This window comes from Lissotriton helveticus, chromosome 3_2 (genome assembly GCF_964261635.1).
Source record: "Lissotriton helveticus chromosome 3_2, aLisHel1.1, whole genome shotgun sequence".
Classification (NCBI taxonomy): Eukaryota; Metazoa; Chordata; class Amphibia; order Caudata; family Salamandridae; genus Lissotriton; species Lissotriton helveticus.
In genome coordinates, this window is record NC_136062.1 from 244,057,421 (window position 1) to 244,085,105 (window position 27,685).

General features: G+C 47.8%; 1 long non-coding RNA gene across 1 annotated transcript in view; it reads right to left on the bottom strand.

Annotated features, from left to right (window-relative positions):
• Nucleotides 1–287: 287 nt before the first annotated feature.
• Nucleotides 288–27,685, bottom strand: part of LOC144826607 (uncharacterized) — a 174,139-nt gene continuing 146,741 nt past the window's right edge. The window contains exon 5 of the long non-coding RNA XR_013609864.1: nucleotides 288–459. This is a non-coding gene — a long non-coding RNA (uncharacterized LOC144826607). The remainder of the gene's footprint in view (nucleotides 460–27,685) is intronic.

Genomic DNA, 27,685 nt, shown 5'->3' on the forward strand with positions numbered 1-27,685 from the left:
GGCTCGGCTGGTAGCGGCGTCTTTGGGAAGAAAAATACCACTCCTGATCTCGGCTGCTTCAAAAACGCAAGGCGAGTTGAATGTACACAAAGCAGGTCGTCGTGTTGACAAGACTAAATACCACTACTGTGTAACAACTGAAGTAAAAGGTATAGTCACCATGGGAGGGTACAAATGAAGTTTTACGTATGCTGATATGGTATATCAGTCCCAAGACGCAGCCACCATTGGGATGATAAAAATCATCATAATTCAAAAAGTCAATCTTACTCCATTTTCATCTTTGTTCAAAGTTTTTTTATTATCCATTTAGTTCAAGTAGATAAAACGCGGTAACTCCGATGTACAAATGCGTGTATAATGCCGAAGCCTTTGATACAGCATGTCGGATTCCCTTGTTTCATAATGCTGTGTTTAACCCAATGCATTTCAACCATTCGGCCTTCATCAGGGGTATCTCTGAGATAAAGAATAAACATTGTATCAAGAATTGTTTTCAAATAAACATATTCAATTAATAAACTTAACTGTGTAAACATTAAAGGCCCTCTCTGAATAAAATAATTCCTCATTACGTTTAAAGCACCAAACTTAACTACTAATTTGAACTCAACCCGTTAAAACCATTTTGGTATGAAAAAATCATCATTTGTTGTTAAACCCTCGTTAAACACAACGCATATGCTACATAGTATCCTGTTCCTACCTTCCACATTCAACTTTGAATATAATTTGTGTTGCGCTCCTGTTAGACGAGTTCTTACATGAATTTCACCCCGCTACGGCTTATATCCCCAATGTCACACCCCCTGTTGTCACGTGTTGGTCTACTATATGTATTTCTAAACATAAACAAAATACTTATATCTGCAATATAAACCAGTTTTTAAAAACAAGATTTTCAAAAAACAAGATTTTCAAAAAAGCAATTCAAGATGCCGCTCATTCAATTTGGATTAGTTAATGTCCTTTTAAATTGTGTTCGAGTGTATTTTAGTCCTCGGTGCTGGGTCGGTTTTGGACATCAAGAATACAAAACAAATGTGGGTGCGACCCGCACAGGTGTTTTCTCAAAGTTCATCGAGTGTAATCGTTTAGGGCGCTGTCCTGGTAAGTGCTATGTCCTAAAGCACTATAGGAAATGTAGTTTTACGTATGCTGATATGGTATATCAGTCCCAAGACGCAGCCACCATTGGGATGATAAAAATCATCGTAATTCAAAAAGTAGTCAATCTTACTCCATTTTCATCTTCGTTCAAAGTTTTTTTATTATCCATTTAGTTCAAGTAGATAAAACGCGGTAACTCCGATGTACAAATGCGATATACCATATCAGCATTAATTATTAACGAATCCGAAGGCAGCATTTACGAAATGCAATGACACAAGCCAATGAAAAATATGGGAGGGGAGTGGGCGCAACCTCTCTCCCATACTCTACTACAGCGGCCTCAGAGAGCGAGCAGCGCATGCGCGCTGCCGCCAGGCTCGACCTAACAAGGTACGCCAGGCGTGTTGTCCGAGTCCTTCGCAAGACGTCAATCATGAAGCATACATTTGTGGTATGTTTTGGAGTCTCTGCTGCATGACCTTTAGACCTCCTAAAATCTTTTGGTGTCAAGTTCCATCTCTTGCATTTGTGGAGGCCTTTTAGATGAGGTGCCACAGTCCTACGTGTGGTCTGTGCTGGGGCTGCGTGAATGCTGTGTCAGGGCCCCTGCAAAACTGCAGAAGAGCCACTGCCTAGTCGCCCATGCAACCGCAGGGGTAGAAGGGTCCTGGACAAGACCTGCTCTCGCTACCAGGATCAGGATGCAGTCAGTCGGGGTGAGCAGATTGCCGCTTGTTGACTGAGTCTTTAAGAGGTCATTGGAGCTTCTTGCCAGTGGGTATAACGCTGGTGTTGGACTCCACTATGGTTGTTCGATACTCCATGGGTGGCAGTGATAACGCACATGACAGGAGCTGGCATGATGGGGTTGCCAGGCATATGGTGAACCTGTACAATAGGTGGTGATGACTTGCCTTGATAGTTGAAGGCATTCCTTCTTGGGTTGATGACAACTTAGAGTGACACTTATTTGCCGACAGCCACACAATTAATTAATGCACTCACATTGGCACAGATGCATGCACAGTGACACTTGCACAAGCAGACTCTGGGACACTCCTACACAACGACACGAGCGGCACTACTACCGCACTCAGCGTGTGTTGCCTACCTAGAGTGCGCACCCAGGCACAACAGTTCTGCCCGCCAATGCCATACTCTTACGCAAGTACCACAACCGCGGGACGCTCACACCATCGATTTGAGTCTCACACTGCACAAGCCAACAGGTGACCGGGATCACTCCAGCGCGCGATGAATACATATGCCAGGATCCCTCAAAACAGGCAGCAAGCAGTGTGACTGAAACCGCAGGGCAATGTGTAAACAAACGCACGCGTTGTACAGCTAGCTCAGAACGTTGTGAGGGTATACCAAGGTGTGCTATACAAATCACATTTCGTGCAACATAGCAGCAATATTTATTTAATTATATGTGTGGGTGCAAACTGCAGTGTTATAAAAAGCCATGTTTAACAGGCAGTGAGTTTTATTTCAAGGTTCCAGTACAATATGGGTTTTTTACACTGGGGGGACCTACATTCATTCTGATTTCCTTCCTGCAGCCATTTAATGTATAACGCATGATAGATAGTGCATTTAGATAATGATAGGTCCACATCACTCTATAGAACGTCACTATAGCCCACAGTTTAATTATCAAGCTGTTCATGAAAGCGAAGCAAAACCTGACCGTTGTAATTACAATCAGGGCCTCTTGTTAGATGAACATAGCAGGAGCAGCTTAAACAAGTCTTCTTTAAAAACAAGCTGCCTGTGGGAGGGAGGCTGATGATGTGATGACGGGCAGAAATGAGAAGTGGCCGTGAAGCAGGGGGCGGGGCAGCGGAACCCTTTGAAGTAGCTCAAGGCCTGGCGGCCGTGAAAGTGCAAGCAATTAGGGGGGAGGAGAAGTGAGGCCAGCGCGCACTGCGCACACTGGGGAAGCCTGTGGGAGGGAGGCTGATGGCTTTGATGTGGGGAAATGCGCGTGCTTGTGTTTACGTGATTTCACGTGAACTGTTTGAAATCCGCCCGATGGTTTGAGAACTTATTTTGCCCACTAAAATTCTCCCCTATCCATTCCTGCGGAATCGGATAGGCTAGACCTAAAAAGCATTGTCATGTACAATGCCAATAGCTCAAACCCTCGTAAATGCGAGACATATTGCATTGAAAATGCTCGTTTAAGTCGCAGGTGGGAGTAATGCAGCTGCAGGAAGCAAACAATGTTTCTCCCGCTGTGCCGCAATGTCAGGCAGCTACCAGGTGATGTGTGATGAGCTTTCTCTTCGTGATTGCAGCAGTTGACCTACGGGGTTACACAGCGCTCCTCTGCTAGTTTTTGGTTTCACATCTTGATCACCATTACAGCAAAAGAGGAGGGGCACCAGGGGAAGTGAAGTTGCATCCGCCCTTGGCTGAATCCCTCTCCTCACCTATGGAGCTTACTCTCACTGCGCAGACTATAGTAGGGCCAACAGCTCCAGTAGACCTATCTGTTGTGTTCCTGCTGCTCAGTCTAGAATGTTTGGTGTGAGTTAGAATGTTGAGTGAGAAAGACTGCCAGTTGGATGAAGGGCTGAGCGGCAGAGAGGCTAGTGCTCTGCTGTGTCTTAATAAATCTATCCTGTAACTTAACTAGAAGTATCCTGTGATCTATCCACAACACTATCCCCTTACAGTCCTCTGCACCTGGGCACAATAGGGGTCCCTCACTCTCTATGAAGGGCATGCGATAAGCGGACTGTCTGCTGTGACAGCATCTCTCCTGCTCCGTTATGGCGGACTGCCACCCATGCGGCGTTATGTGCTCCCAGTCTGTGAGGCAAGGATGCACACCTTGCCTTGCTCCTCATTGATGGCAGAGGCCTCCATCCTCCTCACAGGGAGGAATGCAGGCAGCCCAGACATGGAAGAGCAGGAGCATGAATGGAGCTAGCCACCGCCTTAATGGCAGGTGTGGTGCGCCCTCCTCGATGTCAACATAAAGTTGTGGGCTCTAGGCCTACTTACTTAATAAATGAAGATACAGACACACTACATACATGGTTGCTGTAGTTGGCTACAAGCATGTGCGCTTGGACCCTTCTATTGTTTATATGCAGGAAGGGACACTTTCCTACACATAAACAATCATTAATGGCGATTTGCTCTTTCTATGTGTGCTGCAGAATGCAGCACACATAGAAAAAGACACAAATTAGGGGAAATTAATACATTCTCCTCCTATCGCCATTTTAAGACCAAGTATTCACTGGCCTTAGTTTTTGGCACTGCCCCAGCCTTGTAAATCTGGGGTGGCGTCAAAAAGCAATGGTTGTTGTGCTGGAACGCCCACTGCTACACCCATTGCACGCCCCTTTACCACAGAGGACTGCGGCGGAAAGGGGCATATTTACAAGACGGCGTTAAGCCATGTTAAGTACCTTAGCTCCACCTTGTAAATATGAGCAATGCTGCTATGCAACAGGAGAGTCAGAAAAAGTGACGCTCCGGTGGCGTTAAAGGCTTCTAAATACCCCCAAGTGTTATGAAGTGTGCGTGTCTGAGAGTGCAGTGTTAGACACTTGGAGCCAAGGCTTGCTACAAGCAGTGTGCATGTGCTGAGACAGGCATGAGTCTCAGTTTAAGCAAGCATAGGTGCCTGGCTGTGGGAGCGCCTGCAGATGTGTGGCTGGAAGAATCGCAAGAGTGTTTCAATGTTTCTGCAGCATGGGAACTCCAAGGATTTTCTTCAGGGGTCGGCCATGGCAGGCCTGAAGATCACAACCCTTAAGGTAGAGAAACATGGTGCAAAGGCTGTATTCTAGAAGGGCCCCTGCATCAGATGAGCCCTCACAGGGACAAAGGGCAGGACCCTTGGGCATGAAAGAGTTGCAGAGACCAGCACTATACAGTTTATGAGCCACTGGCAGGCGGAGTCCATCCACGTGGTATATGGCGCTTCTGGCGAGTAATGGGATCCATGCTGCAGTGGCGTAGGAAGGGGGATACGGTGGGTGCGGGCCACCCTGGGTGTCATCACTGAGGGGGGTAACAAAATCGCAAAAATATGTGTTTTACACACATATTTTTGCCATTTTGTCAAGCCGGGGGTGACAAGAAATGTTCCGCACCGGGTACCACCTGACCTTGCTACGCCACTGACATGCTGAACAGCTTCACTAAGAGGCATTCACCATTTAGGAACCACCAAACCAGTAGGCAGGATTCTCATGGAGCGTTTTGACTCCAGGTCCACTGGGAAGTCCTGCTTAGGACATGGGTGATGGGAATGTCGGTCCCTCTTCTCTCTCTACTCTCCTAGGGTGCATATCAGAGACCCACATGGGAAACCTTTCTGAGAACCCAGAGTTTTCGGACATGGGATAGCAGGGTCAAAAATCTTTAATCTAGTAATCCGAGGCCCGGAAAAACACTGGAGCCATGTGCAGAACTGCATCCGGTCCCTGCCCGCGGACTTACTGTCCCATGGAGGAATCCACATGGCCATAAAAATAACCCCCGCCTCACTTATCATCTGTGCTATGAAAGTGGTAAATATGCGCAGATTTGGGTCTGTTACTGCAAAAACATGCAGATTTGGAATTAGTGTTTACAGGTGTGTATGTGTGTTATTTCCCATTCCAGGGGTGAATAACTTGTAATCTCCGGATTCAGGTGCCGGGATGGTAACCACATCAGGCCACCAGCACCGATCAATTCCAGGCAACTCTTAATGAGAGCTCGGAGTCCTCGTTTTTAGCTCAATTTCTGTGCTGCACCGAGATCAGGCTCTGAGCCACCTGTCCACTCAAACCCTTTCCAAATCATTGAGGTTTATTTTTCGAGGTGTTCTTTTTCAGAAGTTATTGTAACCATGGCATCATTCTGGGCCGCATCCTCAAGTGGAACGAGTCTGTGGCTTGGCTCCAGCAGCAATGTAGCAGCAATGGTGCGAAAAATGAACTGTACAAACCTCTCGATGCTGTGCAAAGATGACAAGCCAGGCTCGATAACAGATATACAAGAGAAGCATTACGAAAAAATTAAAGTGGCAGTTTATGCTCAGAGATGTCACTGTCATTACCACACACTGGTGCTTCAGCACACCCAAACCTGGTGGAGAAGGGAAGTCTAGTTTTAGGATCTCAAAAGTTACCCTGTCTGCTCCTAGGATTAGTTCAAAGCTCGACATTTGCCTCTTGAGGCAGGGTTATTCACAGGTTTAAAGCAAAGAAAGGGGTGGAGCCAGGCAGAATGTGAGTCGGCTATCTTTATTTTCAGAACTCTGACACTAGTTTCCTTTCCTGCACTCTCTATGTGTGCTGTATGGAGGCTGGGTTTGAAAATATCAGGATAGGACGCCGTGTTCCTGGTGTAGAAAACATATTCAGAAGAGCAATTTCCGATAGGGATAGCTCTCAGACCCTCACAGCCCGCTGACCCAAACCGTGACTCTGCGCCACAGGACAGTGCCAGCCAACTGGGTGCATTGGAAGAGGTGAGATCACTGAACCTCTTCTCTCTTAGTCACCTTTGGCCAGATATGGTTCTTAATAGTTAATAATAGTAATAGTTCTTAATAGTTATCCGTCTTTGCGGCCAAGGCTTAGAACTCCCTCCCTCTACACCTCCTACAGACGGCATCGCTTCCCAAGTTCCTAAATGCTCTGAAGATCTGGCTCTTCGATGGAACTCAGTGAACCTCCTGGATCTGCTAACCCCCCTCCTTCTGCCCCTCCTTCCCTCAGCGCCTTGAGACCCGCTCTGGGTGACTAGCTAGTGCTTTACAAAGCCATGATTGATTGATCAAATGCTGCTATTTTGATGATGATTTGCATATCATGTCTCACCACGGTTACCGTTGTAATGTCCGTAGACTGCGAGTCAGCAGTCTAGTTGATCGCGCACGCAGACGTGCGCATAAGCGGGTGTGTGGCGTCACACCGCGTATGATTTAATAATAAAGGAGGCGTGGCCCGAAGTTAGTTCGGACCACGCGGACGAGAATAGCATGTCCCGAGTCTGTGTGCTACGCGCAGCGCTAGCGGCCCTGCGCACGTGCTATGCAAAGCACTACAATGGCGACGAGGGTCTGAAAAGACTCACGCTCGGCCCTGCCTGCCGCTCCTGTCTGCCCTACGGCGGCGCTCTGATGCGCGAACTGCATCAGAGGCCCGGAGTGCTGTGGGCCTACCCAGGACTGTCGGTCCCTTCACGGAGGTCAGCGCATGACGGCGCATCCTACCGGGAGCCCCCACAGCTGTGCCCGATCACGGGAGAAGAGTGGCAAGTGGAGCCCTCGAATGTCGGGGAGAACTGAGGTTATGCCCTCCACAAGATAATCAGGGTAAGGGGGAGCGCGCCTCCGGCTGGCCTGAGAAGCCCCAGCTCCCCGTCCACCTGTCTCAGTGAACGCCCCACCCTGTCTGCGGCCCCTATCATCGCCGGCCTGAACCAGCTCCGGAGCGTTCAGTGACCCATCGACGAGGGGAGTCAGAGAAGGCTCCGCCACCTGCGCCTCGGCTCCTGAACCCCTTCACGGTGCAAGAAGACCCCACGTGCTGAAAATGGCGGCAATTCCTCCCATTGAGCCGTTACTGGTTGACGTCGCTCCGGCGTCCCTGGCGCCACGATGGAAGGACTGGACGGAGCGGTTGCAATTCTATTTCGAGGGTGCTGGAACGGCGAGAGAAAGGCGCAGGGCGCTTCTCCTTCATCTCGGTGGGAAGGACATACACAGGATTTACAAGACCCTAGTGGAGGCCACTCCACACACCTACGTCACGCTCCTCAACGCGCTCACTGCACACTTCGAACCGATGGCCAGTAAGGATTATGAGTGTTTCATTTTCAGACAGGCGCGACAAGAGGCTGAAGAATCACTTGATGCATTCCACGGCAGACTCAAGGAACTCGCCAGCACCTGTGGTTTCCGCGACGAGCAAGAGGAGATACGGGGCCAGATAATACAAGGTTGCTACTCCTCCAACTTGAGGGTAAAGATCCTCCAAGAAGACGGAAAACCGTTGGCGGACATTTTGAAACTAGGGCGATCCAAAGAACTGTCACAGGCGAGAGCGTCCCACATGGAAGCGGCGCTCCATAGACCAGTCAAAGTGGAGCAAGTGAACACAGCCGAACAGATCAACGTTGTCCGACCGAAACAACGCCAGTTTGGAGGAAGAAAGCCGCAAGAGCGCCGAAAAGAATACGGATACTGCGGAGGCACGCCCCATCGTGCTCAAGACTGTCCAGCGCGGGGAAGAAAATGCGGCTCGTGTGGGCGAATTAACCATTTTGCATCAGTCTGCAGGTCATCCAAGCAGAAACCTGAAGCTCTCCATGCCACTGGAATCAAGCTATCCAGGCTGAAGAGGGCTGAAAGCCCGAAACCGGTCCTTGGATGCTTGTTTCCAGTCCAGGGAGGACCTGGCTTAGCAGTTCGGGCTGGACTGTTCCCATGGGGCACAGGGTCAAGACTGATTTGCATATAGCTGGGTTCAAACTGGAAAGGCATGGTGAGCAAAAAAACGGTGGATTTAGGCCCAGATCTCTGTACTGGGGTGAATGTATGACATTGTCCTGCATTCTGTCCATCACCTGTTGTTTTGCATTTGTCACCCCGAGTGGGACAGGTATGCTCAGACGTGAGTCCCGTGCTCTCCATGCCACTGGAATCAAGCTATCCAGGCTGAAGAGGGCTGAAAGCCCGAAACCGGTCCTTGGATGCTTGTTTCCAGTCCAGGGAGGACCTGGCTTAGCAGTTCGGGCTGGACTGTTCCCATGGGGCACAGGGTCAAGACTGATTTGCATATAGCTGGGTTCAAACTGGAAAGGCATGGTGAGCAAAAAAACGGTGGATTTAGGCCCAGATCTCTGTACTGGGGTGAATGTATGACATTGTTCTGCATTCTGTCCATCACCTGTTGTTTTGCTTTTGTCACCCCGAGTGGGACGGGTATGCTCAGACGTGAGTCCCGTGCTCTCCATGCCACTGGAATCAAGCTATCCAGGCTGAAGAGGGCTGAAAGCCCGAACCCGGTCCTTGGATGCTTGTTTCCAGTCCAGGGAGGACCTGGCTTAGCAGTTCGGGCTGGACTGTTCCCATGGGGCACAGGGTCAAGACTGATTCGCATATAGCTGGGTTCAAACTGGAAAGGCATGGTGAGCAAAAAAACGGTGGATTTAGGCCCAGATCTCTGTACTGGGGTGAATGTATGACATTGTTCTGCATTCTGTCCATCACCTGTTGTTTTGCATTTGTCACCCCGAGTGGGACGGGTATGCTCAGACGTGAGTCCCGTGCTCTCCATGCCACTGGAATCAAGCTATCCAGGCTGAAGAGGGCTGAAAGCCCGAAACCGGTCCTTGGATGCTTGTTTCCAGTCCAGGGAGGACCTGGCTTAGCAGTTCGGGCTGGACTGTTCCCATGGGGCACAGGGTCAAGACTGATTTGCATATAGCTGGGTTCAAACTGGAAAGGCATGGTGAGCAAAAAAACGGTGGATTTAGGCCCAGATCTCTGTACTGGGGTGAATGTATGACATTGTTCTGCATTCTGTCCATCACCTGTTGTTTTGCATTTGTCACCCCGAGTGGGACGGGTATGCTCAGACGTGAGTCCCGTGCTCTCCATGCCACTGGAATCAAGCTATCCAGGCTGTAGAGGGCTGAAAGCCCGAAACCGGTCCTTGGATGCTTGTTTCCAGTCCAGGGAGGACCTGTCTTAGCAGTTCGGGCTGGACTGTTCCCATGGGGCACAGGGTCAAGACTGATTTGCATATAGCTGGGTTCAAACTGGAAAGGCATGGTGAGCAAAAAAACGGTGGATTTAGGCCCAGATCTCTGTACTGGGGTGAATGTATGACATTGGTCTGCATTCTGTCCATCACCTGTTATTTTGCATTTGTCACCCAGAGTGGGACGGGTATGCTCAGACGTGAGTCCCGTGCTCTCCATGCCACTGGAATCAAGCTATCCAGGCTGAAGAGGGCTGAAAGCCCGAAACCGGTCCTTGGATGCTTGTTTCCAGTCTAGGGAGGACCTGGCTTAGCAGTTCGGGCTGGACTGTTCCCATGGGGCACAGGGTCAAGACTGATTTGCATATAGCTGGGTTCAAACTGGAAAGGCATGGTGAGCAAAAAACGGTGGATTTAGGCCCAGATCTCTGTACTGGGGTGAATGTATGACATTGTTCTGCATTCTGTCCATCACCTGTTGTTTTGCATTTGTCACCCCGAGTGGGACGGGTATGCTCAGACGTGAGTCCCGTGCTCTCCATGCCACTGGAATCAAGCTATCCAGGCTGAAGAGGGCTGAAAGCCCGAAACCGGTCCTTGGATGCTTGTTTCCAGTCCAGGGAGGACCTGGCTTAGCAGTTCGGGCTGGACTGTTCCCATGGGGCACAGGGTCAAGACTGATTTGCATATAGCTGGGTTCAAACTGGAAAGACATGGTGAGCAAAAAAACTGTGGATTTAGGCCCAGATCTCTGTACTGGGGTGAATGTATGACATTGTTCTGCATTCTGTCCATCACCTGTTGTTTTGCATCAGAGAAAGCCCAGACAGTGAAGATATGGACGATGATTCAAATGACTACCCGGTCCACTACGTATTCGCCATCGACCAGCCACTGAGAAAGAGAAGAGGCGTCTCCCGAAGTGCCGAATTAGAATCCACAACCAAGAGGTGAGGGCCACGATCGACACATGAGCCTCGATTGAACTCATGGCGGCAAACGTCTACAACCAACTGCGTGAGAAGCCGACTCTGAAAGTGGCCAAAATCCGAGTCTTCGCATATGGACAAAAGACCCCAATTCCTCTAATCGGATGCTTCCAAACTGAAATACAGCACCAGGACCAAAAAATCCCCTCAACCATCTACGTTACCAAAGAGGGCAGCGGCATGCTCCTCAGTGGACAGGCTGCCGAAGATCTACAACTGATATCGTTTGCGATGGCCGTGCTGGAAGAGGAATTGGACACCATCCTTGAAGAATTCGAAGATACATTCCAAGGTATTGGGTGTCTAAAAGGCAAGGAGGTGGCCCTCCATATTGACCCATCAATCCAACCGGTAGTCCTCAGACACCGGAGAATAGCGTTCCACCTGAGGAAGAAAGTGGAACAAGAACTCGAAGCTCTCGAGCGGCAGGGCATCATCGAGAAGGTCAGCGGGCCCACCCCGTGGGTATCGCCCATAGTGGTGGCGCGAAAACCCAAACAGCCAGGACAAGTACGCATCTGTGTCGACATGCGCCTGCCCAACGCAGCAGTAAAAAGGGAACGACATTTGACGCCCACCATCGACGACATTCTGGGAGAGTTGAACGGAGCGGAGTGGTTCTCCAAAATGGATCTCCGGTCAGGCTATCATCAGCTGCCCCTGCACCCGGATTCCCGATACATCACCACTTTCTCCATCCATGTGGGTCTTCGACGATATCGACGACTAAACTTCGGGATCTCCAGCGCCGCTGAAGTCTTCCAAAACACCATCAGGGAAGTTCTGAGCGGGCTCCCCGGAGTCCTAAACGTCAGCGATGACCTGCTCATCTATGCGAACACAGTCGAGGAACATCACCAAAGACTGAGGGGCATGCTGCAGAGAATCAAAGAATCAGGCCTAACGTTGCACCGCGAGAAGTGCCAATTCCTCCAAAATAAAATCAGTTTTTTTGGATACACCTTCTCAGACCAAGGAATCACTCCGGACCCAGACAAAGTTAGGGATGTGCAAGCGACCCCAGTGCCAACAAACATATCGGAGGTACGGAGTTTCCTCGGCATTGTAAACTTCTGCGGGAGGTTCATCCCAGACTTGTCCAACCTCACCAGGCCCCTACGGGAACTCACCAAGTCCACCACCCCATGGCAGTGGGGAGAGGAGCAAGACGTTGCATTCCAAGGCAGCCCTGTCGGCGGATAAGACCCTGTCGTACTTCGACCCGGCGAAACCGACCAACATAGCCGTGGATGCCAGCCCATATGGTCTGGGAGCAGTACTGACACAGCGCCAAGGGGATGAAGACTGGGCACCCATTGCCTATGCCAGCCGGTCACTAACAGAGAATGAACAACAGTACTCCCAGATCGAGAGAGAGGCAATTGCAATACATTGGGCCTGTAGGCACTTTCATGTATACGTGTATGGACATCCATTCACCGTCTCCACGGATCACAAACCTCTAATCCCTCTATTCCGAGGGTCCGTTTCCAAACCTCCACCCAGGATAGAGAAATGGATTTTGCAACTCCAGGAGTACGACTACCAGCTGGAATTCAAACCGGGAGCAACAAACCCGGCAGACTACCTCTAGAGGCATCCCAGAGCAGCAACCAACAAAGAAAAGGAAGACGCTGAAGAGACGGAGGAATACGTACAGGTGATACTGGAACGGTAAAGACCCCTACCCATGAGCATAGACATGATCGTTGAAGCAACTCGCAGCGACGAAGTCCTCCAACTAGTGGTACATGCAGTACAGGCCAACGAGTGGAAAGCTCTCCAAGCATCATTAAGCAAGAGAACACCCCAGGCGAAAAGTGCCCTAGAAACCCTTCTAAAGGTCCGGGAGGAACTGTCAGTGGACAGCCGAGGGTGCCTACTGAGGGGACCACGGATTGTGATGCCAACGAGCCTGACTCAACAAGCAATTGAGCTGGCACACCGAGGGCACCAAGGGATGGTAAAAACCAAGAGCAGACTCCGTGCAAAAGTGTGGTTTCCTGAAATGGACACCCGTGTGGAACAAACTGTCAAAGAATGCCAGTGGTGCCAGGCGGCCGGGCAACCCGAATGCCCGCCCCCAGTGATCACCGAGGACAACCCGCGGAGACCCTGGGAACAAGTCAGTGCTGACTTTGGACACCTTCCAGATGGGAGATATATGCTTGTCATAATTGACGACTTCACCAAATACCCGGAAGTAGAAATAGTAACAACACTCACCGCCAAAGAAGTCATAGCCAAGTTTGAGAAGGTCATCGCCACCCACGGCATCTTTGAGCGGGTCAAAACCGACAATGGACCGCCCTTCCAGGGACAAGAGTTTGCATACTACCTCAAGGAGTGGGGAATTCAACACCGGAAGGTGACCCCCCGGTGGCCTCAAGCCAACGGGGAGGTCGAGAGGTTTATGCGCACTCTGAATAAAGTCCTCCGGATCGCCCACGCTGAAGAAGCCCCGTTGGAGAGGGCTATCTACACGTTCCAGAGAGAGTACCGGCTCACACCCCATCGCACTACTGAAGCCGCCCCAGGCTCATCAGCAATGGGAAGGATAGTACGAGACACGCTCCCCAACCATCACACCTGGACTCCAGCCAGAGTAAGCCCCCGACGGACTCTGATCAACAGGAGGCGATCAAATGACTATGCTAGTTTCCGACACAGGGCCAAAGAACCCTCCATTCGGGAAAGAGATCAAGTCTATGTGAAAGACAGATACCCCGGGAGCAAGTTCAGGCTCCCATTCGAACCGAGGCCCTGGACAGTCACACGTCGGACCGGCACCATGGTGACAGCTCAAAGGAGTGGAGAGACCGTCACGCGAAACGTATCTTTCTTCAAGAGAGCTGCCCCTCAACCAGGGGATCACCCGTGCCAAGAACCAGACCAAAAGCTACCCAGTTCACCGGAGGGACGCCACAGTCTGCCAGGAAGCGAACACGGAACCCAAGCGAATAGCCCACCAGCGGGTCCCCTGGCCATGGGGACACCAACAACTGCCAGCCCCCACTGCCCTGCGGAGCCCCGACCGGCTGGAACACCCCAACAAGAGGCCCCGCGGAGGGCACTGTTCCGCAGAGAAGCGGCTGGCTATAGACTGAGAAGGAACCCGGCCCCCTCTTCGCAACTGGCTGACTTTGCTGTGGACTGAAGCCAGGGTGATTGGCCACCGGACTGGTAACAGGCCACACGGCCCTTTTTTTTTGTTTACTTTATCAGCAGAACTTTTGCAGAATGAATCCTGTGTGATATCTCTAGTTTTGTTTAATTAAAGGTTAAAAGGAATGTAATGTCCGTAGACTGCGAGTCAGCAGTCTAGTTGATCGCGCACGCAGACGTGCGCATACGCGGGTGTGTGATGTCACACCGCGTATGGTATAATAATAAAGGAGGCGTGGCCCGAAGTTAGTTCGGACCACGCGGACGAGAATAGCGTGTCCCGAGTCTGCGTGCTACGCGCAGCGCTAGCGGCCCTGCGCACGTGCTATGCAAAGCACTACAACCGTGGGCCCTCTTTTTAACAATGAGATTCTGAAGGCAGGTCACACTAGGCATAGTAAAGTTGCCTTCATGTTCACGATCTTTCAAGACTCCATGTCAACTTCATGGATGGTTTGTGTTTTTGAATCTACTCCGTCTTCAGAGACAGTCACTGAGTCTAATCAGCAACCACTGTAGTGAGTGCGGCCTAGCTGCACGTAGTGCGCGCTGCATAAAATAACCACACAGAGCTGTTGCATGGTTGGTTAGCCTGTGGCACAGATACTGCCTGACGCAGCCCAGTGTTGCCAAGTTTGAGACATGTCCCAAGCCAAAAACTGTCCAAATACAATCCCAAATTCAGCACAACATAGACAAGTATCAGCCCAAAAGCAGTCCAAAGTTACAACTCTCAATGTATGCAAAAATATACTTCAGAAAACATTTTAAGGATAATTCTAAATTCTATTCAATATACACATAGTGGGAGGAGATTATTATGCTCCTATGCTGTTCTGAAGTCATGTCCAAGTTCAATTAATAACTACTCCTTTTCAAGACAAATAAGGATGCGATTTCAAGGGTGCCAGGGGTGTCCAAAGGACACCCTGTAGCACCCCTGAAATGCAAATTTACACAGGTGTTCCGCACACACATGTCCAAAGGACATGTGTGTGTGTAACATGCAACTGACAAAAATGCACTAAAGTGCTTTTTTCTACTTTTTTTGCTATTTACCACGAAGTCTGACTTCGTGGTAAATAGCGGCCAGAAATTGCGAATTCGCAATTTAAAATTGGTTAATGAATTGCATTTAAGGAATCTCAAATAGAGATTCCTTAAATGCAATTCCTCGCAAATATGCGATTTCGCAAATAGCGATTTTTGCATTTGGGATGATGAATCTCAAATGCAAAAATTGCGCTCGCAAAGGGCCAGATTCTCAGAATCTGGCCCTTTGTGAGCGCAATTACCTTTCATGAATCTAGCTGTAAAAAACAAAAAACCCTAGTATACAATGTATAACAACAGTATGGGGCAACATTAATAATAAACATTGATGCCGCTAACCTGAAAAGCAGTTTTCATGCAGGACACATGCGTAGAAGTGAAACGTCAGTGTGAAAATTTAAGACTAGAAGAAGTGCCCTTTCTGACAGCTGGGAGGGTTGCTGCAGTAAACAAGAAACCCACTCCCGTTCAGTTAGAATGCACTGAAGAGGCCTATAAAGAGACATTCACCCACTCTAACCAATTCCCTGCCCTCCACTTCAAAGTTCTTCACTATGACCACTTACTCTTGTGCCAAAAGTTATAGAGGACATTTTTTGTCCCCTCGTGTTGCAGCAAAGACTAGCCAAAAGCTCACAGTCTTAGCAAGCACAAGATGGGTTTGTTTGGGAAACAACTAAATGCAAGGCTGCTAGAGAAGAAAGAGAAAAGACCCATTTTCCCAAACCTTTTGGCGACCCATGCCCCAACATTAATACCAACACTCCCTCAACTCTCCTGATACTGTCATCAGTCGTCTTGTCCGCTCCCACTCCATTCCCGTTCATCATTAGTGCTGGCCCACTCTCAAACACCTAATGGCCTGGGCAATCTCATGAGTCTCTGCAGTCCCTTTATTCCTATAGCCCACCTAGGGCTTTAAGTATTCATGTTTATGCTTTCAACTTTATTTCTTAAAGATTATTGTAAAAACCCTAAAGTAATCCAAGTCAGCTTAGCATTCCCTATTTACATTTCACATATTTTAATTCATCTGGCATTCCATGAGAGAATTTCGTTCTTCCAGATGAGGTGTTCTGTATTTTTATTTTCATACACATATTACTCTAATGTAGTACAAATTGTAAACCTAGTCACCTTCAGGTCTTGGTGAGTTCAGACTGTGGTTGGGTGTTTATGATGGGCATGATTTAGAGCCGTGAGGCTGAAGGCAGTATGAGTTTCTCACAATGCCTGCCAGTGGGTCATTCAGACTAAATGCCCAACCAATCCTTGGCCTCTCTGGAGAGCATATAGAGAAATGGTCATAAAATGAACAATTGTGGATGATAGCACAACTATGCACACGCAGGGGGTCTGGGTCATGGTCAATTTCGCATTCCTTTCTGGCTGAGGTAAGACCAGGGCTGTAGGTGCTCTTTTCTCGATCAAATCTTTCTGAAATCCTCTATCTGTATATCTCACACCATATCTTTCCTCTTCAGCACCATTTTTCACCCTCTCTTTTTGTATGTATTTCCTGTTATCAGCTCAGGAAATGAGGAGGAACCAGCCGGACCCGTCAGCTTTTGTTGAGCCTGATTTGGCATCGGGCCAGCATCAGTGAAATATGCTGAATTTGTCCCAGTGTAATTTGCTGACACCAGGACATATTCAGTAACAGCAGCGCGCTGTCTGCTTTTCTTTCAGATAAACAGCCTAGGTGAAGAGGAGGGTTTCATATGTTCGCTTCCAGCTGTGCCCAAAGCCTCACTTAAAGATCCATCAGCGATCAGCCTTTCTCTTGTTCGAATCTCATCCTGGCTTAGTGCTAGCTGGAGCCTAATATCAATGCAATGTTGAAAATCAAAGACACTCAGCTTGTTATCACTTCACAAGTGCTTCAACAGCACTATGGTTTGTAGCCAGTTTTTAGGTTTCGCCTGGCGTCCGCTGCGCAGGCGAAATCTGTTGATCTACACTATTTGGCTATGTCCCGCCTCAGTCTACCATTGGCTAGCTCCATAAATGGAGGCTAGCCATTGGAAGACATTGTTGTCCGTCACTCTTTCCCCGTCAGGACGCGAATCGGGGGCGTTCCCGTGCGTTTTTTTAAGTCCCCCCCCTTTTTTTCGTCACCCGCCCCTTTTTTCGTCACGGCATTTTGTCTCGCCGAGGAGTTATCCCGCCGTCAGCGATCCATTTGTTTATCATCCCCGTCCCTCACGTTGGCCGTGCCTTCTCCTTCCCTCCAGCCCGCCCACTGTCTGTGCCTCCTCCCTCCCGCCCACTCCTCTCGCCGAGGAGTTATCCCGCCGTCAGCGATCCATTTGTTTGTCCCCGCCCTCCCTCCCGTTGTCCGTGCCTTCTCCCTCCCTCCAACCCGCCCCTTTTTTCGTCACGGCATTTTGTCTCGCCGAGGAGTTATCCCGCCGTCAGCGATCCATTTGTTTATCATCCCCGTCCCTCACGTTGGCCGTGCCTTCTCCTTCCCTCCAGCCCGCCCACTGTCTGTGCCTCCTCCCTCCCGCCCACTCCTGTTCAAGGATCCGGGGCTGGTGGACTGACTGCTGCAGGCTGACGGGGTCTGGAGGCGGAGTGACGGGGTCTGAGGCCGGTGTGGCGCTGCTAGAAGATCCCAGTTCCACCGCGAGCTCAATGGCTGCTCTGGGGCATGCCTGCAGGCTCTGTGGACCCTGCAGGCTGGCAGAACTCTGGCATAGGCACGCTTCTATGTACAGGAGGGCTAGGCACCGTGTTTTGCTATTACCCCCCTGTCTGGTCTCTTGACACTGGTCAGCCTGTCCTCAGTGCCCGTTACACACGCACACACACTTTGCTTTCCTTGCACTGCCCCCCTTTATCATCTACCCCTCCACACACAACCGCACTCAATCACTGCCCTACACTGCACGCCAGTCATTATTCCATACCAAACCCTGTCCCTACAAACTACCATGGATAAAGAGATGCACTATGGTTTGCATACCTACCACTGCCCCTACACTCGACCTCCATCTCTACACTCTACAACCATCTCTACACTCTACCACCGTCCCTACACTCGACCACCGTCTCTACACTCTACCACCGCAAGCACTCTACAATCGTCTCTACACTAGACCTCCGTCCGGCACTCTACCACCGTCCCTACACTCAACCACCATCTCTACACTCTACCACCGCCACGCACTCTACAACTGTCTCTACACTCAACCTCCGTCCGGCACTCTACAACCGTCCCTACACTCGACCACCGTCTCTACACTCTACCATCGCCCCGCACTCTACAACCGTCTCTACTCTACCATCATTCTGCACTCTACCATCGTCCCTACACTCTACCACATCCCTACACTCGACGACTGTCCCTACACTCTGTTTCTATTCCTAAACTCGACCCCGTCCATGCCCTTTACCCCTGTTATCTCAGTCCAGTTTCCTCTACATAGCCCCCTTTTCTGCCGAAGCGCTTCCTGCCAGGGCACATCTCCGGGGCCGCTGCCTCACCCCCTCCCCCCCCCCACTGAATGTATATCTACCCCACGAGAGTCAGTGCAAGGTACCTCTGCCTGCCTGTATAAAATGTGTCCATATAACGCCTGCTTAAAATGGGACTGCGGTGCATGTGTAACACGGGTGCCTGCCCCGCGAGGGTCAGGTCTGTGCACTTGCCATCAGGGTAAAATGCATTTCTAACCTACCCTCGTGAATTACACACCTATTCTGCTTGTTTGGCATGCACACACCCGCCGTGCTTGTGTGAAATGTACCTCAAACCTGTATGTGTGATGTGACATTCTGTCCTGTCTGTGTGAAGTGCACCTCTTCCCTGCCTCTGTAAAGTGCACTTCTGCCTTGTTTGTGATGTGCACCTCTGCCCTGCCTGTGATGTGCACCTCTGCCCTGCCTCTGATCTGCACCTCATCCCTGCATGTGTGAAGTTCACCTTTTCCTGTTTGACGTGCATCTCTGCCCAGACTGTGTAACGTTTACCTCATCCCTGCATGTGTGAAGTGTCTCTCTACCCTGTCTATATGGAATGTATCTGTGTGAAGTGCACCTCTGCCCTGTCTGTGAAGTGCACCCCTGCCCTGGCTCCCTTTCTGTGTGAAGTGCACCTCTGCCCTGCCTCTGTGTGAAGTGCACCTCTGCCCTGTCTGTGAAGTGCATCTCTACCCTGCCTGTGTGAAGTGCACTGTCTGTATAAAATGTGCCTCAGTGCTGCCTGTGTGAAATGAATCTATGTCCTGTCTCTTGAATGTACCTCAGCCCTGCCTATGTGAAATGTTTTTTTAAACATTTGTCTGTGAAATATACTCCACCTTACCTGTCTGAAGTGCACCTCTGCCCTGACTGTGTGAAGTTCACTTCTGCATGTCTGTATCAAATGTGCCCAGCCTGTGTTTAGTGCTTCTATGCCCTGTCTGTTAAATGCACCTCTGGCTTGTCTGTGTGAAATGCACCGAGCCCTGTCTGTGGGAAGTAAACCTTTGTCCTGTCTGTTAAATGTCCCGCAGCCCTGCCTTGTGAAAATGTTCTATGTCCCATGTGAAATATACCTCAGCCCTGCCTGTGTGAAATGTACTTCTGCCCTGTCTATTTCAAGTGTACCTCAGCCCTTTCATAGGCCATTGTACAGCAAAAGAATGTACAGCGCCAGACTTCATCCTCAGCTTTCTCATGGGTGGGTGCGCCCTTGCACTGCGAAGTTGGAGAGATCTCCTTGGGATCTCCGTTTATTGCGATTTCTCTTGGTTTTGATTCAGGTGACCTCTGCTGTACATCGTCTTGAACGTATAGAGGTGTAAAGCAACCACAAATAGCTGCCAATTTTAAAATGTGCTCAGTATGACATTGCTGTGCCTGCAGAGAGCTTTGTGGCTCTGTGTGTGGCTCTGTGTGTGTGTGTGTGGCTCTGTGTGTGTGTGTGTATGTGTGGCTCTGTGTGGCTCTGTGTGTAGCTCTGTGTGTGTGTGCAAATGCAATAGGTCTCACATTTGCGAGAGATTAAGCTATTGGCATTGTAAATAACAATGCCATTTATTTATCTGTTTTCAAAACCAACATATAAATAAAAAGTTTGTCATTTACAATGCCAATAGCTCTAACTTTTGCAAAGGCGAAACCGTTGCATTGTAAATGCTTGTTTTTACTTTATTCAACCCCTATGTGGAAAAGATATGCATGCTCTGCAAGTTTGCCAGATCTATCTGTATGACTAACTACAGTATTGATGCAAATAACACTTAATGTTATCTTTGCGTCATAATTTCTTAATGTAGGATCTCAAAGAGCTTTACATGAGAAAAACTTAGCATACATAGATAATGAATCATACAGTGTGTAAATCAAGGTACAGGGAATGTCACAAAAGACAATGAGGGCTACAATGTGTGGGAGGCACATAGCTTCCAAACTGGTAGGCATTATATGTTAAATGCACTTGTGCTGAGAAACACAAAGTCAGGATTTAAAATGTTATGTAGTGGTTGCCTGTGCTAATTGACTTCATTACTATGCAAGTGAACCCTTTCTAACAACCTTGGAATAATGAAAAAATTAGTTTAAAAACAAGGTCCTAATGTCATGCCTTTCAGTTCATATGCAGCTCCTTGTTGCTTTTTCTTACCTCACTGCGCTATACTAGAAAGATTGTGACTTATTAACTGCAATTAACAAAAGGTTGTCTGTTACAAAAGCAATAACCCACTGAGCCTTCTACATAGCAAACAACAGAGGTGGACAAGCCAACTAATGAACAGGGAGTGCCGAGCCACAGTCAAAACAAACGTTGGCTCTGGCTCTAAAAACCTGTGCTTCAACCGCGCCATGAAAATATTTGGCATGCACATCATGACACAAAGAACATGATGTGGTATCTTTACAATTCAAAAAGTCGCTTTTTTGAACACGCAAAGTTTTACACCTTAGCACATCAAATTGTACCACTCCATTGAGTATTAAGTAAAAGTGATAGTTTTAAATATGCACTGAGAAACATTCCCAAAAGTACTGAGGGAGCCAAGTGCAGGAGGATTGGACAAGCAGCAGCACCAGCTGGGTCAGGCTGCGCATGCGGGCTGCCAAAGCTCAAACTAAAAAAGGAAGATTCATAAGGAAAGTGTGCTTGATGCACAACAAATCAATGGTCAGCCTTCGAAAAACAACAATTAATGTTTTGTGATAAAGTAAAAATGTAAACGGCATATGTTGCCAAATAATAGTTTGAAGTTGTGATGCTATGCATTCGAATGCACCGATTGCTTTTGTTGTATATACAAAACGAAACTGTGTGTAGGAAGTTGGCTCTGTATATTGTATGCCACTGAGTGGTTATACCATGCACAGAGTCCAGGGGTTCCCCAAAAGTGCACAGGGCTCTATTTAACCGAATGCGCGCTAGCGGTTTTCCCGCTGCGCGCTGCGATTTAAAAAAACCCGCGTTACGTGACGAGCTCAGCTCGTCATCCGCGTAGTGCAGGTTACGCCTATGACGAGCTTAGCTCGTCATGAGCGCCGAAGGGGTTAAAACCCAAAGTGCTCTTATAGTGGTAATGTGGGTGCGCAGCCTTAGGCCTAACAAAGAGGAGACAAATAAGACATGTATTGCACAACAGTGACCAATAATGGACACACAACTTAAAAAGAAAATCCAAACCAAGTTTCGGAAAATAAGCTTTGTTTGTCTTTGGTACTTACCTTATTGCGAAGATCTTGGTCTTAACCACTTGGATGCTAAGCCTATTTGTTGATTCCCATTGAATTTCCATTGAAACCAATGGAAACTCCGTGACGAGCTTGGGCCACTCAGACTTGAGCCCTGGGCATGGGATGCAGAGTGGGTAGAAGTTACAGTTCTAGCTGGATCCGGAGTCCTTGGAGTTGAATTCTTCTGGACGTGGCTGCTATCCTTGAGAGTTCTGGTCTTTGTTGAAGAGCAGGCAGTCTTCTCTGGTTTTTGGCAGTAGCTAGCCACAGGACAGGTGTTGTCATCTATGCAGAGTCTTTTAAGCTGGAGACAGGCTGGTAGGGTTGGGGCCAAGTCAGTAGTCATCTTCAGGCTTTGCTGTACTGCGTCGTCTTCGTCCTTATTCTTTGTAGGTTGCAGGAATTTACCTTCTAGGTCTGGGCGAGCCAACTAAATGCTAAAAGGGCATTTTAGGGGAGTAGCAGGTAGGGCCAATGGGCACCTTACCTCGGGTAACTACACCCTCTTTTATGCTACCCTTCTGTGGGAGGGGGCATAGACCTAGCTCTGGTTGGAGGAGTCCTCTCATCTTTAAGATGGAGGGGACTGAAAAGTGTGCTTATATTTGCCTCCTCCATCTGGGGTGTGGAGTTGGCAAAGGTGGGCACACCTCTTAGCCTTTCTAAGTTTTCCCACCAGTTTTCCTGCCTAATGTGGGGGTGCAAATTGCAAGGGTGAGATCTAAGAAATTGCCAGTAGCTCCTGAGCTTAGAAACATTGGCAAGATATTTTGATGATGATGCGAAATGATTACTGTAACCAAGATAGTTAGGTGACATGGGATTCCTCCCATGGTGTTAGCCAAATTTTGGGAGGTCCTTTCCAGAACTCTGCCCGACAATGCGACCTCTTTATTAGCCGAGCTTTCTAGTTTTCTGGGATTTGTTCATTGACGACTGTTACTGTCTTACGCATGGTTTTAGGTTTTGCTAAGCAATCCTGGGCAAAGTGTCCAGCCTTGTTGCAATAGAGGCACATATTTAACTTTTGTCTTCACTCTTCCTCCTAACTCGAGAAGGGACCTCAAACCCCCCTATCTGCATAGGTTCTACCTGATCAGGGACCTTACTGTCAACTTATTTCATGTCTGTCTTAACTACTAGGAATTTGGTCTCGCCTTGAGGTCATTCCCACTTTCTCTCGTTTCATCAATGATCTAATTTGACAACTAGACCTATAAACTCGGAGCATTCTGTTAAAAGGTTGACAATATTGGACAGGGAATCCTTTCCGTCATCTATCTCTCAACCACCTATAAAAAAAGGTAGTCCTTTTTTCCTCCTCGGCAACTAAGTCTCAACAACCAGTCTACAGAATGAGGTACTATATGTAATAAGATTCCCTACCTCCCTGTGCCGATTCAGTAGGTCATTATCACTAGCCTGAACAAATGTGTGTTTGGCAAATAAGCATTGCAATGCCTCCTTAAACCTGGGAAAGTCAGTCAAAGTCAGTCAAAGATAGCTTTATTCGATTTTACAATAAAATCATAAAAGCACATTAAAAGTTAAATACATCCAATAAAAAATGAGCTCACTTTAAGCGTATAAAAAAAGTACATGCAGATAAACATAATTCATAGTGGGATTCCTATTAAAAACAAGTTTTAAGAACATCAATTCTACACACCATGTTCACAAAGAGCACTGCAGTGATGTAAAACACAAAGTCGTTAACTTTCATGTGAAATCGCGATTAAACCATGGTGGATCTACATCTGATTACGAATTTCAGGTACCTAGACACAGCAATAATAGTCATTTCATCAGATAAAGTGAGTAACTTATGTAATGCAGGTCTACATGGTCTCAAGTTCCAAAGCTTAAGAAGAGGTAATAAGTATCTCTTCCGCCCCCACTCATAGAATCTACAGAACAAAACACAATGAATCGTAGATTGGGTGGAGGAATCATCACACAGACAATTGGTTAATTGTGACGACCAATCGTTTGGATTAGGAAAAGTTAACATCCTAAAAAAACTTCCGGTTCTTAGACGAGCTAAAAGCATTCTACTATAGCTGGTTTGATCAGGTGATAGGTAAAGCTGCAGCCCAGAACTCTGCAGCAGAAGTTGGTGATAAGTAACAGAAGCCTTCTTTCCCTCTAAACACCAGCGTTGGTCTTCCAAGAAGGCAAGACAAGATTCCTTCAGTGCTTTTCTGGAAATTAGAGACAATAATGAAGGTGAATTATAAAATTCAGGGCGCCCTATGTTTATAAAAAAATTCCTGTACATAGGAAAGCCACTGGATCTGTTTAGACCCTTCAAGTTTAATACAGTCCGCAATATTCGCCCTGTTAAGGACAGTTTCTGTAGAATTCCAGATCTTGTGCCATAACATCAGAGGGCTAATCTTAATTAGATCTGAAATATAGGGCAGAGACAGCTTCTTATGACAAGCGTAAGTGGAGGTTGACCGGGGGACAGCTAGCAGATAACACAGGAAACCATTTTCCTTTATTTGAATTTCATTGCAATCTGCAACCCCCCAAATACCAGCTCCATACACAGCCGTAGATACACATTTGGCCCTGTATATATATCAAGCAGGATGTGTACTGGCCTGTCCGCATGCTTATTAGCAAACTGTTTTAATGCACCAATGGCCCGTGAAAAGGCTAAATTCCTAGTCATGATAGCTGATTTCCAGGTACCCCTTTTATTAAAAACAATCCCTAGATATGAAAAAGTATTAGTTAAGCTATCTTTGACTTTTCTAGGTGTGTATTACAAGAGATTTTTGCCTGGGTCGAGGAGCACATGGTAAAGGTCTTCCCAATATTAATCTTCAGGCCCCTATCTCCCATGTATGCTGAGAAGCGAGTTAAAGCCTTCTGAAGGCCTATTTGAGTTCTAACCATAATAACCGCATCATCAGAATACAGTAAGATAGGCACTCGTTCTCCATCAATTTGGGGGTAGTCCACCTCCAGAGTTAATAAATGGTCTGCCACCCCATTTATATACAGATTGAAGAGAAATGGAGCCAGGATGCATCCCTGGCGGACACCTTTCCCAATTGGGAATTTGGAAGTACACTCGCCTTTTTGTCCATAGCAGACTTTGGCCCCTGCTCCTCTATATAGCTCTTTAGGAAAATTTAGAATGTTAAAATCAATGCCGAGATCTACTAAGGTATCCCACATAATATCATGGTTCAGGCAGTCAAATGCTGAGCTAAGATCTACGAATGTCATAAATAAATTTCCCTTCTTTGCTGCCGTGTATTTACCTATTAACAGTGCCAGATTTAGGCCTTGTTCGACAGTGCCGAGTCCTGACCTAAAACCAAACTGAAACTCAGAAAGGACAGCTTCGTCCTCAGCCCATGTCTGCAAACGGTTTAAAAGGATTCTGCCAGCGACCTTCATCAGAGAATCAAGCAGGGAGATCGGCCTATAGCATTTAGGATCATTACGATCGACCTCTTTAAATATTGGCACTACAATAGCTTCCTGCCACGTAGTTGGAAAACCCTTGATGTTACAACTGTTTAACACGTTGGTCAGGAGCGGTGCCCACAGGGTGACGTTATCCTTATAAATATCAATTGGAATACTGTCTGGGGAAATAGGTCTAAAGCATCAGGTTCTGTGGTTCTCGACTGTCCAGGGCCTAAGCTCTTTAGTCCGGGCCGAGCATCTTGCTTATATAACTCGGTAAAGTGTTTAACCCAGACATTCTCCTCTATAGCGATCTCTACCTGGTCAAAATTCCTTTCAACAAAGAACGGGGCGTTGACCGCGTTCCAAAATGCGGTGTTATCTTTCAAAGCACTCGCCTTAACTAAGGCTCCCCAAGCTGCCTGTTTCAGATCCTTCCTCCGTTTTTGTAAGGTAGCCTTATAAGATGCCCTGGCTGACCTAATATCTGGCATATTTCTAGGTACCTTTTTTAAGGTTTGGATTAGGTAGGAGTGTGCTTTAGTGCACTCATGATTGAACCAACCCTCAGCTTTACTCTTCCCCCTTTTCGTGATGGACCACTCAATTTACTGCTAATGTGAGCAGAGATCTTGTGAAAAGCTGTAATAACCTTAGTAGGGTTGGGGTTCTCCTCAAGACAAATCATAAAATCCTCTATCTGACCATCTACTAGATTCTGCAAGAAATTAATAGGGTTTACCTTGTTCCATTTAATTACATAGCCATTGGTTCTAGCCAGGGAAATCCCATGAGAATATATGTTTTCAACTACGTTGGAGTCTTTCCTACCACACAGCCCTATATCAAAAATTGAACTAATAGGAAAGTGGTCACTAAGCGCAATGTGCTCTGTATTAAATGAGAGGACACTACGGTGGTAACTCGTAGTAACCAATGTGTAATCAATAATGGACTGAGACCCCCGTCTGACAAAGGTGGGTTGGAAGTCAATCTGTGGGTTGCATAATTCATTTACAAAACCTAAGTCCCAGTCATATAATAAACGGTTGAACAAATTCCCGAGCAGAGAGTGCTCAAAGTGTGTGCAAGGGTCACCCTTAAGGTTCACCATACCACATATCTCCGTGTCACTGTGTGGACATAAGTGGCAGTTAAAATCCCCCGTCACTATAATATATCGTTCTTTCTGTTTGGGTCCTAGTCCCCTTCGTAGGGTGTCATTTAGTTCATCTAGGGCCCTATGTTGATCGGTCTTTGGGATATTATTATACAAATTTATCAAGATAATAGGGTGATTTTCTCCCGACTGTAGAGAGAGAACCTGATAATAATGAGACCCCCCCATAGTTAAACATTTGGTGGTTAAATTAATTTTGTTAGATATAAAGGTACATAACCTGGGAAAGTCGTATAGAAGATGGTCATTATTCTCGATAAGAGGAATAGACCAATTGCCAGCATTCCCTCCCAGATAGGATATAATAAATGCTAATTTGCCTGCATCAGAAGGTGATGTGCCAGGCTTGCACAAGAACTGCAACTGACATTGGCTCCAGAAGGCATCAAATTTGATACTGTCCTCAAAAAATCACTTGGGAGGGGCCAGATGGACTGGGGTTGCAGTTGTTACATACACATTCACAGGTTGTGTCCCTCCAATGGTAGGGACAGACACTGGCTTGTGGTCTGAGTCTCCAAAATGGGAAGGTTGATTTGCTGGGCGTGTCTCTTCAGGTATTGCTCCTAAGTCACTCAACCAAAGACAGTGCCGCAGACGGTACCTGACTAACTCATCCCTGAGTGTCTAATTCTCCTGCCATAAGGTCTGGACTTTGATTGCATGTCCACCAAAGCTCAGGCCAGGTCCAGTACGCTGGGGTTTCCACTGTTAAGGCTTGAGCTAAGTTGTGTGTGTCTGTATGGTCGTGAGGGTCCACAAGGAGGGTGTGGGTTGGATTTCGATTAAGACTACTCACCTGGAGATACTTGTCCCCGGGGACGATGCTAGATCTCCACTCACCTATAGGACGACACCGTGACCCGATCAGAACCAGAATCACTAAGTCAACAGGTGTCCCAGAAGGGAAGGGGGATGGGAAGAAAGAAAAAGAACGATCCTTGATCTCAAGTTCTCCTATTGGGAGTACCACTAGAAAGTCTTCTCTTAGCCTGATTGCTGAGGGTCTTATGTCAGACCGCTGCTCGTCTCAGACTCTTATTGTATGCCTCTGAATGATTCTCAAGAGATTATAGTTAAACTTAAGCATATGTATTATTATTCAACATCAACTCTCCTTACATATGAACAATTACTCAGTTACAATAATTCTGTGTACTTACAGCCGTATGAACTTTACCCAGAACCAGGTTTAAGGACCCTTTCTTCAGGATTGCTTATAGTATTGCAGTAGAGAACCGAGAACCCCCTTTCTTAGTATTCCGCTCTTGAAGTACTGAATCTCCTTCTCAGGGCTCGAGTCGGGGGTAAACGGGGATGGACGGCGTCCACCCACTCTTTTC